Genomic DNA, 16,308 nt, shown 5'->3' on the forward strand with positions numbered 1-16,308 from the left:
AAGAAATAATTTCTACCTCAGGTGCTAAAAGTTAAGTTGGGTACAAATGGCATGTATGTAACAAAGTAAGAGCAATACAGAACAATCTAGTAGAAAAGGTCCTGTTGCTCCTGTGAATGGGCTAATTTTTTAGCTCTGATGGTCTGTGAATATCTGGAATGGGCCACGAAGGACAAGCCTGGCCACTTCGGACAAAAAGACAGAGAGGCATAAACAAAAAACTCAAATGTACAAGTAAGTTACAGAAGATAGGTGAACAAACCTGCATGAAATTAAGGTGCTGTGAAATGTGGAATATTGTAGATAAATAAGGAAAAAATGAAGAAGCTGGATTCTAGAGAACATTATCTCCCAGAATAATGTGGACTCAAAGCAGTGGGTAATCCTTGGGAGCATCTGAGTAGGAGAGTGATGGAATAAAAGTTAAAAGTACACAGAAGTGATTTCTCTCACGTAGCTTTAATCTTTTTTTAATTTTTTAATGTTTATTTATTTTTGCGAAAGAGAGAGAGACAGAGCAGGGGCAGAGAGAAGAGGGGAGGGGCAGAGAGAGAGAGGGAGACACAGAATCTGAAGCAGGCTCCAGGCTCTGAGCTACCAGCACAGAGCCCAACGTGGGGCTCAAACTCACAAACCACGAGATCATGACTTGAGCCAGTCAGATGCTCAATCAACTGAGCCACCCAGATGCCCCTCACATAGCTTTAATCTTAAAAATGAATTCTTTCAGGACCTCCAGAAGGAAAGAATAAGAAGCTTAGCACACCACTCCCCATCCAAACAATTTAAATGGTGAAAAGTATTTTTTTAATCATTTAATGTCTCTAGAAATTTTCCTATAGGCATACAGGAAATGGAAAAACATTGATTCAAGAAAATTTACTTAATGGTAGCTACATTTGTACATTACACAGTGTAATGTACAGACTTGTTGAATCACCATGTGTGCAGTTGAAACTAATGTAACATTGTATGTCAACTGACCTCCAATTAAAAAAAAGAAGAAGAGGAGTGCCTGAATGGCTCAGTTGGTTAAGTGTCTGACTTGGGCTCAGGTCATGATATAAGTTTCCTGGGTTCCGGCACCTCATCGGGCTCTCTGCTATCAGCTTCAGATCCTGTATCCCTCTCTCTCTGCCACTCCCCCACTGACATGTGCTCTCTTTCTCTCTCAAAAATAAATAAATATTAAAAAAGAGAAGAGAAAATCTACTTAATTTTAGTAAAAATACTGAAAGTCTGTGGCATTTAGCCACAGAATCCCTTCTGCCCCACCACTGGGTATTACAGAAGCTCCCTAGCTCCTCATCTGACAAGAAAGTACTCATACGAGGAACAGTGTCTGTGCAATTCCAATGAGAGAGTATCCCTTGTCTGAGTGCACATGGGGAGAGGGAGGCAGGCACAGTGAAGATGGGCCTTTACCACTCCTTTTGGGTTTTGTCTGTTCCACCCAGGCTACCCTAAATCTGTCAAGTTTGAAGGAGTGAGACTAGAAATGTAAACATCACTCTCACATCAAGGAAGTTCCAGGCAAAAAGTGAGCATTTCAGTCTACTTGGCTACTTGCGGGTGCTAAGTATCTTCTCATTATAGTCCCCTGTGTCTCCAGGCTGCCTCAAATGTGAAGCTATTGATGAACAGTGGCCATTAGCATTCTGTACCTCCCACAGTCAGTGACTGTTCTCTTAACACCACAGGAGACTCACACTTTCAAAGAAACTGGGATACCTGCAAAATTCAAAAAAGCCCCTAGGAAAATGACTTTCTATGCAATAAGAAGTCATAACATGCACATTATTCTTCTTTTCTTATGCCAATATTTGATTATCTAGATAAGATCCAATAGTTGGAATAAATAAAGATACACACACACACACACACGTGTATGTGTGTGTGTATATATATATATATATATATACACACATATATATATTTGTGTATATATATGTATACATATATGTAGGCATGCATTTTCATATATAAATATATGTATTATATATGATTGTGAAATATATATATATTTATAAAGATTAATATTAAGACTAAACCACAGAGCTTGGTGAAATTGAAGTGTGAAACAAATGTCTGCCCTACATGAGATTTTGTTTTACTGTGTGTATTCCAACTATTTTATTTATTTATTTAATATGTATTTTTTAGATATCTACTATGTGTTTGGCATATCCTCAAACCCTGATGAACACAATAAGCAAACAAGATCAATACACTCATGGAGCTTACATTCCATTAGAAGAACGATCACAACCAAAAATCAACTGGAGTAAGTGCGATGCTGAGAAATAAAATATGATGATACGATGAGACAAAGAGATCCTGGGTGTCTACTTAGTATCACCTAGTCAGGAAATGTTCACTGAGGAAATGGCATTTAGACTGAGACTCAGATCTGTTGACAAGAAAACACCTATGATGAGCAAGATGGGCAGGGGGAGGAGGCAGCATTCCAGGCCAGAGAACAGCCATTGCCAAGATCTGGAGACAGGAAGTGACTTGGTATGTCCCAGAATCAAGAAGGCCAATGTGGCAACAGCAGGGGGAATAACGAGGAGAGTGACAGAAGACAAGGTCAGCCAAGTTAAGTAGCTTGGATTTTGGTTGCATTTTAATGCATTGTTGCTGACATTTTAGTCTGAGAATCAAGATTTGGGTGGGTTTTGATCAATGCCTTGCCATTAACTTACCATATGACTCCGGAAAACTTATATCCTTTCTCTTGGCCTCAGAGCGACCTCAACTGTGAAACAAAGAGATTGAACTAGAAAGTAGATGATCTATGAATTCCCTTTGAGTGCTAACATTCTATGATTCTAATCTTTGCCCTCAAAAATGAAGTTGAACACTCCCTTTTCTTAAAAGTACTGAGGCCCTTCTGTGAACTAGGGAAGTAGAGCTCAGGGCAGGCTGGTCATTTGCCCTGAATTGTAAAACTGCCAAGACTTAAGATAGGATGGGGAGCCAAAGATTGCATTTCCCCTGTGTTGTTGACATTTCTGGTAAGACATATTTGCTGTGAGTTTTTATATTTTGCTCCTGTCTTCATTACTTTTCCAGTTTCTTCAGAGTGCCTGACTAAGGCTCTCTCAATTCTCTACTCGCACCTTAAAGACTTAGAAAGGGAGAGAGAGAGAGAGGAATGAATGAATATGGAAATCATTAATCCCTTCCCAATATCCATAGGCATACCGGTTTTCCAAACTTTCCTTTGGGGATAAGATCAAGTGTGCAAAGAGTGACTCACTTCTCTCTGAGGAAAGGTGCTTGAAGGTGTAACACTAATGTAAGCTTAATCACTTTGGAGAGATTCCCAATATAATCAATCAGAAGAGTGATTCCCAGAACATGAAATTCACTGTGACCAAGGATTAGTTGGCTCTCACCATAAATAATTGAGAAAGGCTACTAAACAAACACTTCAACAGTTTCATACGGTTGCTAAATAAACAAGCAGTACGTGCACAAGATAAACCTTTTAAAGGAACAGCTAAGAGATTTAGACTTTTAAAGAATATTTACCTTGGAACTCAGATAAAACCCAAGACTAAGTTTAAAGAGACAGAGCATAGAACACAGGCCTTCTTCTGTGAATCAAAAAAAAAAAAAAAAAAAAAAAGAATAAACCCTGTTTCTGATTTGTGGTATTTTAAGTTTCAGGGCTGCATCGATACCGTGACCTCTTTTTCAGAGTCATGCATGCTTTAGCAGGAAAAAACAAAACACTTTTAAACAGCATAGATATTTATGAGTTTGCTATGTTGTGTGATTTTTATCATGCTTTAGAGGCTAAAATACATCAGTTGGAAAACAACTCTATTTTATTATGAAAAATAATATCGGACATACAGAAATTTTATTTGCAGGACAAAATATATTCTATAAAGTGATTTTCAGTTAAACTAAACAAACACTACAGAAAAATGTTGTTTATTTTTTAAGTTGCTAACAATACGAGATATTGGAAAGCTATCTCATTATGCACACACAAGAGTACATTTGAGGACTGAGTTTTAACACCTCCTCTTTAGTAATTAGCAGTGTAAGCTTGGATAAGTTACTCAGCTGCTTTGAGTATCACCTGTATTTGCCAAATAAGGCAGTCGGATTAAATGTTCTCAAATTGTAATTCAATGTTGAAATGCTGGAAGTGTATTTTTAACACCACACATTGCCTTTGCATGCAGCACATGGTAGGTATTTAATCAGTTCATCAACAATTTAGTGAAAACCTGAAACAGTGAGACACAGTGTTTTGCTAATTAGAAAAGGGCATTACTTATCTTGGTAATGCAATATCTTGGTAATGTGGAGTCCTGAAGTTGTTATCACAAACCTCTGTTTCTCTCCCCTACTAGTCACAAAGGAGCTTGGGGAAGATCATATGAACTCTCTGGAGCACCATTTCCTCCTTTGTGTATTTCCTTCTCATAACTGTTGCAAATAATTAAGAACACAGGCGCTGGACTCAGACTGTTGCATTTTAAAATACGGCTCCACCAAGTATGACCTGTGTGATGTGGGGGACACTTGTTTACCTTCAGAGTGCCTTAACGTTCCCATCTGTAAAATGGAGGTGTTGGCAGTACGTAACTGAAAGAACTGTTGTAAAGATGAACTAAGAGACCATACCTATAGCAATTAGAATAGTGCTCAGCATGCAGCAAATGTTAGTGTTCATTTATATCGGTAGCGGTAGAAATAGTTGAAATAGTAGTAGTAATAGTTTCAACAGTAGCAGCACATGAAAATCCAAGTACTAAGTAGAGAGAAATCAAAATGCTTTAAGGGAAAAAAAAATAAAGTAGGCCTATGGATTGGAGCTATGGAAGAAGGCTTAAGGGTACAGCCGTAGTGACCATTGGGCCTCACAGATAAAAAAGAAGATCAACAGAAAGGTGTTACAACCTAAAGAAGCGAAAAGATGGGAGGGAAAAACCTCAGTGAGATTTCCAGGTGAAGAAGCAAACTAAAAATAGGCATGTACTCTTGCTCCTTCCTGAAACCTCAAAAAAAAAAAAAAAGAAAAGAAAAAAAAAAGAAAGAAAGAAAGAAAAGAAAGAAAGAAAGAACATTAAGGAAATATTTTTAAAGCATAAAACCATAAGAAGAAAAATAATAGAAAACACCAACCCATCTTGGGAATCCGGTAAGCAGTTGGACTAGTGCTGAATGGTTTAGGAAACTTGACTAATGTTAGTTCCAAGCTGGCAGTAGGAAAAGCTAACATGTGACCAAAGTTAGGGCAGAAAACCTCCACAAAATTCAAGGATGTCCAGAATCAGGCACCTCCAAGAGTGGAAGTGAGGATAGGGCTAAATTAAAGTAAAGAATTCCTTAAAAGTTTGCTTAAGAAACATTTTGGGGCATCCAGATGGCTCAGTCCATTGAGATTCCAACTTGGGCTCAGGTTATGATGTCACAGTTTGTGAGTTCGAGCCCCTCATTGGGCTCACTGCCATTAGCACAGAGCCTGATTCCAATCCTCTGTCTTCCTCTCTCTGCCCTTCCTCTGTTTGTGCTCTCTCTCTCTCTCTCAAAAATAAATAAATTTAGAAAGAAAGAAAGAAAGAAAGAAAGAAAGAAAGAAAGAAAGAAAGAAAGAAAAAGAAAAAAACACTTAAATCTCCAGACTCTTTCCCCAGAAGGCCTCTGCACAAGGAAACAAGCAGTTGAGGACGGCATTACCTTACTGACAAGTTAGAATGACTATATACACATTTATATGCTGACTGCTGAGAGCCATCCCGCTACCCCATTCCCAATCTTCTATCACTGATGGGCTTCTAGAACACTGGAAATCAAGTCTGCAAGGACTAGACTGAAAAACTGTCCCTGGGAATCTGACCAGCCCAAAAGGAAGATACATAAGTATTGGCACTGAGATTTCCTCCACAAAGCAGACCATCATGATTGCCCTTCTACTCTGAAGACTAGTTGACAAAGTCCACCAAGGCATTCTGAATTTATCATCTTTTAAGATAATCACTCTAAAAAACAATCAGATCATTCAGAACATATGTTAACATGAAAGAGACCTGAATGTAAGTGAAAAAAAAGAAACAACTTGTAGATAATAAAAAATGCAAGATAAAAACTTAAACAAAAATGTTATTAACGTATTACATTCATAAAATAGGAAGACTGCACTTTACAATAACAGATATTCTGACAATTTTAAAAGGGTCTTGGAAATAAATATAATAACCAAAATGAGAAGTCAATAGAAGGATTGAAAGACTAAATTAGGGAAATTTCCAAAAAAGCAGGACAAAATTTCTAGGAGATAGAAAATGAGAGAACACAAATAAAATGTAAAAACAGCCCAGAACTTTCGATGTCCAAACATTAGGAGTTCCAGAGAGATGATAAAAAGGAAGAAAGGAAGTTGTCAGTGAGCAAATACATCAAAAAAAATGTTCAAAACTGAAGATATGAATGCCAAATGCCTGCAACAGTGAATAAAAGCAGACCCATCCTAATATATATCATCTTGAAACTTCAAAGAAGACCATACACATTTCCAGAGAAAGAAACAGTCACATACAAAAGATGAGGAATCAAACTTACCTATGGATTTTGTAACAGCAGAGCTAGAAAGTAGAATATAATGAATGGGAGCCTTCAAATTCTGAGGGAAAATGATTTACAACCTAAAATTCTATACCCAACCAAACTTTCAATCAAGACTGATTCTAGAATAATGACATTTTAAAACATGGCATGGTCTTTAAAAATTTCACTTCCCAACATCCCTTTTTTGTGAAGCTACTGGATGATGAGCTTTGCAAAACAAGTAAGTGATCAAAAGAGAAGGCATCTCTACAGTAAAAGGCAATCCACCACTGCAAATAGGGAGAAAATCCCCAAGAAAATTAAGGATAAACTAAGGTGAAGGCTGTACACCAAGCATAAAAGGGAATTAAATCCATTAAGAGCAGATGATTAGGATTTTGATGAGATTTTTTTCTAGAATACAAAATTTAAAGAATACTTGAAGATTTTGACCATCAGTAAAGAATCTGGGCTGAACGAATAAGTACATAGGAAACTAAAGAAAGGGGGAAAAATCAAGATGGGTATTCACTAAAAAGAAAAGGAAAACTGTAGAAAAAGAGAAGAAATGATTATTTACTACCTGGTTCAGGATTTACCTAGTCATAATCCAGGAAACACTGAATATTCGTATGACCAATGTGAAAACTACATTGGAAAGGCGGGAGAAATAGGAAACAGAGTATGTGGATCCATGGATCATGCCTAAACTGGGGCATCTGTAAATAGTACTGTATTTAGCAATGCTTCCCAACCATGTTCAGTCCATGGCACACACGTGCATGCACACGCACATGCACACACACGGGAATGAATGGAAAAGATAGCTTAAGATTAGAAGCAACAAGACAGGGGCTCAGGTCACCCCAGGTTTCATGCGACCTCTCTGCGGACAGAAAGGATCAATATCACCTCACACCTATAATCTGTTGGCTGCTTACTGTTTGAAAAGCTCTGATTTAGAGACCAAAACACAAGCCAAATGAACTGAAAGTGATTTCCTCCAGAGAAGGGATTTGGGTGGGTGTGGGGAGACATGCAGGGGGCAGAGACCTACCTTTTTTTTTATAAAAAATCTTACAGAACTAATTGAATCTTTAAACCATGTTCGAATATTACTTTATGTTTTTAATGTTTTTTTTTTATTTTTGAGAGAGAGAGAGAGAACGAGAGAGAGAGAGAGAGAACGTGTGCAAGAGGGTGAGGGCAGAGACAGAAGGGGACAGAGGATCCCAACGGGGTTCTGTGCTGACTGCAGACAGCCCAATGTGGGGCTTGAACTCACAGACAATGAGATCATGACCTGAGCCTAAGTCAGACACCTGACTGAGCCACCCATCTTCCCCTATTACTTTAACTTTAAAAATAAAATCAATAAAAACCTTAAACTATATTATGTGAATGATGCCTGAACTAAATGAGGCTAACGTGTATTGAGCAAATTTTAAATACCAGACATTCACTAATTTCCTCATTTGATCCTCATGACAACCAAGCAACAGGCAATAATGATTGCTATTATACACATTTTAAAGATGAAGAAACATACGTTAAGAGAAATTGGGTACATTGCCTGCCTTTCTACAGCTAATCAGTAACACAGCTGAAATCCACCCAGAACTCGGCCACCTACCAGAACCCAATCTCCTAACCCACTGCTGTGTTGTCTCTCAGGTGCAGTCAGTGTTGGTGGCGTCACACTCTGAAGGGTCTTGTATACCAGTCTATATGAAGTCCTCTTACTTAGGCACTTTGGGAAATGGGATCTCCCAAAATTTTTTCACGTATCAGGAATACGGGCCATATCGACCTGCTCAAGTCTAAAAACGTATCAGGAATGCGGGCCATATCAACCTGCTCAAGTCTAAAAAGCAAAGTGGTAACAAAGCCAGACCTGCCATCTGCCTGACCCTCCTGCAGACACTTTGCCATGATCTCACTGCTGCTCTGTGCCTTATGGAAATGGTGCTGCACAGCCCTTGGTCTCCACTCAGGCATGTTTCCTGTTATCAGAGGTTACTGCTGCTTTTCTGTGGGGCTGCCATACTCTGCTGATTCAATATGAAGGTTGAAATGTGGGAGCTAACCTCACTGGATGTTTAATATTGTTTCCAGTATCATCATTTAATTATCTTAACAAGGTTGCTATTGGCTAGTCTGCTTGCTAATATGGACTCTACTTTCCCATAAACATCATTCAGGTATATGTAAGCATCATATTTCAATCTAAAACTTAAGGGAAAAAAGGAAAAAAAATCTTCAAAAAGATTGATGGACACCTAAATTTCATTGGAAAAGTGACCCCTTTGTAACAACCAAAACTATTAGGTTTCCTGGCAGTTAAGAAAAAGTTATTCTGAATATTTACATCCAGAAAGCTTCTATACACACACCAACACACACTCATACACATGCCTGTGTGCACATACACACAGATGGAGAAAGAGACAGACACAGAGAGAAGGAGGGAAAAGAAGAAATTTTAAAAGAACAATAACAAAGAGCTGTGTTGATCTTTAACCAAATAGCATTAGAGGGACCTATTAGATAATTTACATTCAATCGATCAACGGAATTCAATTGACTGATATGATTATTTTTCCCACTATCTTTCCATCTCTCTCCTGCTGGAAAACCAGACATGCAGACTTTTACACCATAGACCTTCTTCCAAGATCGTTCACATCTCCCATGCTTATCCCACGTGCCCCTATTTCCCCACAATGTGCACATGCTCACTCACGGCCCTGACAATAATGCAGTCATCACTGTCCAGGACCCCGAGTCTGTGTCAGAAGCAGACTTCATTCCAGAGCAGGGGCTTAGGCTGGCCCAGTTTCACACTCTGTGGCTGGATCTGAACCAGCCATCCCAAACAACTCCCCGGCAGCCTTCTCCCTCCTAGCTCTTCCTCACCCACCACCACCCACTGTGTCCAGGGTGCTTCCTCAGGTTTTAAACCTAGGTGGGAGTCTCTCATCTGGAAAGTGAGTCTGGCAAGGAATATTATAAAATAACTTCCTTCCTTGACGGTAAAGAGACAGCCATTTGCTTTTCTTTTCTTAAATAAAAGCATTTTATTATTTAAATATATGGGTCCCCTTATTTTAACTTGATCCATAGGCCACACTTCTCCGTTCCCAGGCTACACAATTGCTGTCCAGGGCACTGACTGCCTTATAGATGTATTGACTAATACATTTATCCCTTCAGTCAGAAAGTATTTCATGTATACCTACCAAATTCATCAGTGTTTGGAACACAGGCAAGAAATCAAGCATCACCCCTGCTGGGATCACTGCTAAATAGTAGAAGATGTGGCTTTCCCAAATGCTCACTGGAAGAGAGGAGTATTTAACCTGGACTTGCTGAGGGGAGAAAGGGCACGTGTGTGAGTGTGTGGAGGGAGTTCTACTTGTCAAGGAAAAGGAGGCTTCCAGGCAGAGAGAATTGTTTGCTCTAAGGACCAGAGCCACAGAAAATATTGATCAAATAAAAGATTATTCTCCTGAAGTACAGAAGGAAAAGGGGTGGGTTGGAGTTAGCCAGTAAGGCGTGAAGCTGAAGACAGGGTCAGGGTCAACCATAAGAGCCCTGTAAGCTCACTTTGGCAGCGATCACCCATTCGCGTTTTTAAAAGATCAGTAACGTGATCAGATTTGCATTTTTAGAATTTCATTCATTCTTAGAATCAGCTTCCATGCTTGGGAGATCTATTGTATACTTTAAAAGCAAGCCCACCCTATAATAGCAACTTTATCAATATCTAACTTGAGTTGAAAGTTGTCCAATAGTTGCGTAACCTGTGGAGATTACTAAATACTTCCAAACATATTTTCACATTTAATCATCATAATTAACTATAAGGCCACTGTGATTATCTCTTCATTTTTGCCGAAGAAGAAACTAAGACAGAAAAATAAAGTGGAGTCCTGGGACTGGCTCTGGATTCAAGCGACCTTCATTCCACCCCTCTCATCAAACCACTATTTCCTGACCGAAGGAAGATCGGTTGCTCACATGGGCAGCCTGTAACAAACAACATAAACAGATAATATATACATAATGCCAGCTGTAGTTGCTTAAAGTTTATGACCTATAAGATGAGCTAGTAAAAAATGAAAAGACATGAGTCTGAAAACCAGAAGACTTTAGAGCATTAGCAAAGATCAACTGTGACAATCAATGAGGAAATTGTGTGAGAAATACTAGGTTCTCTCTTAGCTTAGTATCTCTCTATTTATTTATTTATTTTTTCTCTTAAATTTTTTTTTTTATTTTTTAATATATGAAATTTACTGTCAAATTGGTTTCCATACAACACCCAGTGCTCATCCCAAAAGGTGCCCTCCTCAATACCCATCACCCACCCTGCCCTCCCTCCCACCCTGCCCTCCCTCCCACCCCCCATCAACCCTCAGTTTGTTCTCAGTTTTTAACAGTCTCTTATGCTTTGGCTCTCTCCCACTCTAACCTCTTTTTTTTTTTTTTTTTTCCTTCCCCTCCCCCATGGGTTTCTGTTACGTTTCTCAGGATCCACATAAGAGTGAAACCATATGGTATCTGTCTTTCTCTGTATGGCTTATTTCACTTAGCATCACACTCTCCAGTTCCATCCATGTTGCTACAAAAGGCCATATTTCATTTTTTCTCATTGCCACGTAGTATTCCATTGTGTATATAAACCACAATTTCTTTATCCATTCATCAGTTGATGGACATTTAGGCTCTTTCCATAATTTGGCTATTGTTGAGAGTGCCGCTATAAACATTGGGGTACAGGTGCCCCTATGCATCAGTACTCCTGTATCCCTTGGATAAATTCCTAGCAGTGCTATTGCTGGGTCATAGGGTAGGTCTATTTTTAATTTTCTGAGGAACCTCCACACTGCTTTCCAGAGCGGCTGCACCAATTTGCATTCCCACCAACAGTGCAAGAGGGTTCCTGTTTCTCCACATCCTCTCCAGCATCTATAGTCTCCTGATTTCTTCATTTTGGCCACTCTGACTGGCGTGAGGTGGTATCTGAGTGTGGTTTTGATTTGTATTTCTCTGATAAGGAGCGACGTTGAACATCTTTTCATGTGCCTGTTGGCCATCCGGATGTCTTCTTTAGAGAAGTGTCTATTCATGTTTTCTGCCCATTTCTTCACTGGGTTATTTGTTTTTCGGGTGTGGAGTTTGATGAGCTCTTTATAGATTTTGGATACTAGCCCTTTGTCCGATGTGTCATTTGCAAATATCTTTTCCCATTCCGTTGGTTGCCTTTTAGTTTTGTTGGTTGTTTCCTTTGCTGTGCAGAAGCTTTTTATCTTCATAAGGTCCCAGTAATTCACTTTTGCTTTTAATTCCCTTGCCTTTGGGGATGTGCCGAGTAAGAGATTGCTACGGCTGAGGTCAGAGAGGTCTTTTCCTGCTTTCTCCTCTAAGGTTTTGATGGTTTCCTGTCTCACATTCAGGTCCTTTATCCATTTTGAGTTTATTTTTGTGAATGGTGTGAGAAAGTGGTCTAGTTTCAACCTTCTGCATGTTGCTGTCCAGTTCTCCCAGCACCATTTGTTAAAGAGACTGTCTTTTTTCCATTGGATGTTCTTTCCTGCTTTGTCAAAGATGAGTTGGCCATACGTTTGTGGGTCTAGTTCTGGGGTTTCTATTCTATTCCATTGGTCTATGTGTCTGTTTTTATGCCAATACCATGCTGTCTTGATGATGACAGCTTTGTAGTAGAGGCTAAAGTCTGGGATTGTGATGCCTCCTGCTTTGGTCTTCTTCTTCAAAATTACTTTGGCTATTCGGGGCCTTTTGTGGTTCCATATGAATTTTAGGATTGCTTGTTCTAGTTTCGAGAAGAATGCTGGTGCAATTTTGATTGGGATTGCATTGAATGTGTAGATAGCTTTGGGTAGTATTGACATTTTGACAATATTTATTCTTCCAATCCATGAGCAGGGAATGTCTTTCCATTTCTTTATATCTTCTTCAATTACCTGCATAAGCTTTCTATAGTTTTCAGCATACAGATCTTTTACATCTTTGGTTAGATTTATTCCTAGGTATTTTATGCTTCTTGGTGCAATTGTGAATGGGATCAGTTTCTTCATTTGTCTTTCTGTTGTTTCATTGTTAGTGTATAAGAATGCAACTGATTTCTGCACATTGATTTTGTATCCTGCAACTTTGCTGAATTCATGTATCAGTTCTAGCAGACTTTTGGTGGAGTCTATCGGATTTTCCATGTATAATATCATGTCATCTGCAAAAAGCGAAAGCTTGACTTCATCTTTGCCAATTTTGATGCCTTTGATTTCCTTTTGTTGTCTGATTGCTGATGCTAGAACTTCCAGCACTATATTAAACAGCAGCGGTGACAGTGGGCATCCCTGTCGTGTTCCTGATCTCAGAGAAAAAGCTCTCAGTTTTTCCCCGTTGAGGATGATGTTAGCTGTGGGCTTTTCATAAATGGCCTTTATGATCTTTAAGTATGTTCCTTCTATCCCGACTTTCTCAAGGGTTTTTATTAAGAAAGGGTGCTGGAGTATCTCTCTATTTGTACAGAATGATCTCTAATGAAGTTGTTTTAAAAAAAAAACACATAAACAAAGACAGAGGTGTTTGCATATCAAGGTGCTATTTGTACAGATATTCTTGCATCAATATAGACAATCTCTGAAAAGACATATGAGAAACAGGTATTGGTGACTGCCTCTGGGGAGGACTGGAGACTGGAAGGACATTAGTTTTCACTGTATATCCATTAGCCCTGCTTTAAGTTTTGCACTGTGCCTGCATCACACTTTGAAAATGGAATTTAATTATGAAAAAAATAGGGTATTTTGAAGTGGTGCCTGGGTGACTCAGTCAGTTAAGCGTCCACCTCTTGATTTTGGCCCAGGTCATCATCTCATGGTTCATAGAATCGAGGCCCAAGTCAGGCTCTGCGCTGAAAACTTGGAACCTGCTTTGGATTCTCTCTCCCTCTTTCTCTGCCCCCTCCCTGCTGTTATGTGCATTCTCTCTCTACCTCTCTCAATAAGTAAATAAATATTAAAAAATAAATGCATAAATGCACGTAGAATATCACTGGCACTTTTTCTGCAATATCTGACACATTCTGGAACTTTTTAATGTAAAGCAATGTTCTTTGGAATTGTCTAACTCCCTGGGAAGTAACGTTTGCTCTAAGAATGGCCACTTTATGTATTATCATCCCAGGGCTACGTCAAGGCACTGTAGCCCATAGAGCTCCACGTACTTCCGCCTTTGTTTACCCCCTAAGAAGGGCCACTGTGCCTAGTCACTATGAAAACGCACGATGTCGACAACTCAGCATTTGATCCTGAAACTCCACTGGCTGAGTTCAAGTTCTCCAAAAAAGACATTTGGAGGGGGAATAACAGAAAGGTGGGAGGAGACATTCTGCTTAATGCCCTAGGCCACTGTTTTAAAAAATATTTTCTATGATATTAATAGCTATTTCACAAGGAAAAGGAAATGTCAGTCAAATGCACTTGGAAAGTGTCATTTTCTCTTCTTCCTTTTCTAATGGGGACTGGGGAACAGTTCACATGAGCACATTGTCCTTGGGATGTTTTGCACTTATTCTTTTTCAAGGCAGGCCTTTTAGCATTGTCAGGACACCACTATTGTGTGGGGGAACACCGTTGGGGCGATGCTGCTTGGTAGATCTTTAACAGCAACAGCCCCCAATCCATCACGCTCCTTCCCACTACCCATTCCTTTGCACATTTCTTTCCCACTTTCACTCTGAGTTTGGCCACGCAATTTACTTTGGCCGGTGGGATATCAGCAAACAGAGCAAGCAGGGGTTTGATAAGGGCCTGCCCGCGGGGCACTTGCCCTTTTGGATCTCTGCCCTGAGATCCTCATGCTGGGAGGAAGTCTGGGGTAAAACCCAAGCGGAGAGAAAGAGAGGTCCAGCCGTGGTGGCTGAGAAGGTGAGCCCAGCCTCTAGCCAACTCGCAGGATGAATGCAGGTGCGTAAGCCAGCCCACGTGAGTGCAGCAAAACTGCTCAACCAGACACAGAATTGTGAGAAATAACAAATTGTTGTTGTTTTAAGCCATTGAGGTTTGAGGTGATTTGCTACACAGCAACAGGTAAGTGATACAGACAGCTGTATGTCAGGATAAAGCAGGGGACCAAGAATCAGGACCCTTGACCTCTATTCAGAGCTCTGTTCTCTGCCTCAGTTTCCTAATGTGTAGAAAGAGGAAGTTAGAATAAATAACATCTAATGGGCCTTCTAGCTTTTATACTGAGTTAAATGCAAAAGGAATGTGTTCCACGTACATGTACTATTATTTTGGCATCCATTTGACCCCACACGTTAGGGCTTGAGCTTAACATATATCTTACAGGTGAAAAAAGAGAGCTCCACTTAAGAACTGGCAAATCTGGCTCCCAGTCCCCTAGGCTGACTTAGCCCAGATGTTAGAATGGAAGTATCTGAGACTGGAGTGTGATTCTTTGCAAAATAAAAGGTGAGGCAACGGCCCACGGGTCACAGACTCTCGGCCTCCTCGCTTTTCCGGGCTCAATGCATCTGTCAGCAGCAGTGTGACCCTGAGCTTTCTGAGCGACAGCGTTTGTGTTTACAGAGCATGGGACAGAAGAGCAACAAAAACCACCTCAATTCCCAGCCAAGCTTGCTTGCCGTCCGGGAGGAACAGGAGTGTGGGATCACACTTTGTTTATTTGTGGTTCTTTTAAGTGATGTCCAGAGACCTACATTTCATGCTTGTTTGAACGTGTATATGTAACCGGGGAAGCTGTTAAACAGCAGTTTGCCTTCACTCCAGTTATTTACTTATTTAGTTATATGCCAGCATGCAGTTCATTGAATCATAATTCTTTATCGTGCCCTGAGATGGCCAGCATTTGAGGGTGTCAGAAGGAAACCTGCATCTCAAATTTATAACTATTTCCCAAGACATCATATTTGGCTGCTTATATCTCAATCTATCATAGGCTTTCTGTTTGTTTGTTCAAAAAAAAAAAAGCTTCCTTTGATTGGCAATACGACTTACAAAAAAGGAGGGAGAAAAGAGAAACACGTATTTCAGAGGGAGGAAAAAAATACAGGTCATCCCAAAATAAACGGAACCCAATTCCCTGAAAGTGCTGAAAACTGCTTTAAGATGTGCAGATTCTAAAAAGTGGAAGAAAAGTGGTAATTCATAATCACCGCGAAGGTCTGACCTAATGCAGAAAAGTTTAATTATGAGCAAAAAATCAAATAAGCTGAAATACAAAACACGTTTTCACTCTTTTGCATTGTGTATATTGGCAGCAGCAAAAAAAAAAAAAAAAAAAAAAAAAATCCTTCTTAAGGAAAAAGAAAACTCTAAATCAAGTGAAAACAAACCAGAAAGCTAGATGAAGGTGACACCTCAAAGAAACGCTGCCTTCGCCACTCTCCTGTCTTGTCGGAGAACTGACAACTGCAATCTGCAAGCAACATTTTCTGGCTTACGAAATGTTCCAAAGTGTGCAGGCGATGTGAGCGGTGTAGCTCCTGGCATGACACCCGCAAGGCGTTCACTCAGAGATGAGGCATTTTCCTTTGACTTCCTGGAGTGTTTCTGGGCAACACAATGAAGGCCAAAGCAGGATGAGTTTGCATGCTCTATGCGGCAGGAAACCGCTGGCTTAAAACCTACCTTTTCACTCATCTCTCCTGTTCGGCTCTGTGTTCTGTAATTGGCAAAAGGGGAAGGG

The sequence above is a fragment of the Panthera pardus genome, unplaced genomic scaffold (genome assembly GCF_024362965.1).
Source record: "Panthera pardus isolate Hobbes unplaced genomic scaffold, ASM2436296v1 HiC_scaffold_26, whole genome shotgun sequence".
Classification (NCBI taxonomy): Eukaryota; Metazoa; Chordata; class Mammalia; order Carnivora; family Felidae; genus Panthera; species Panthera pardus.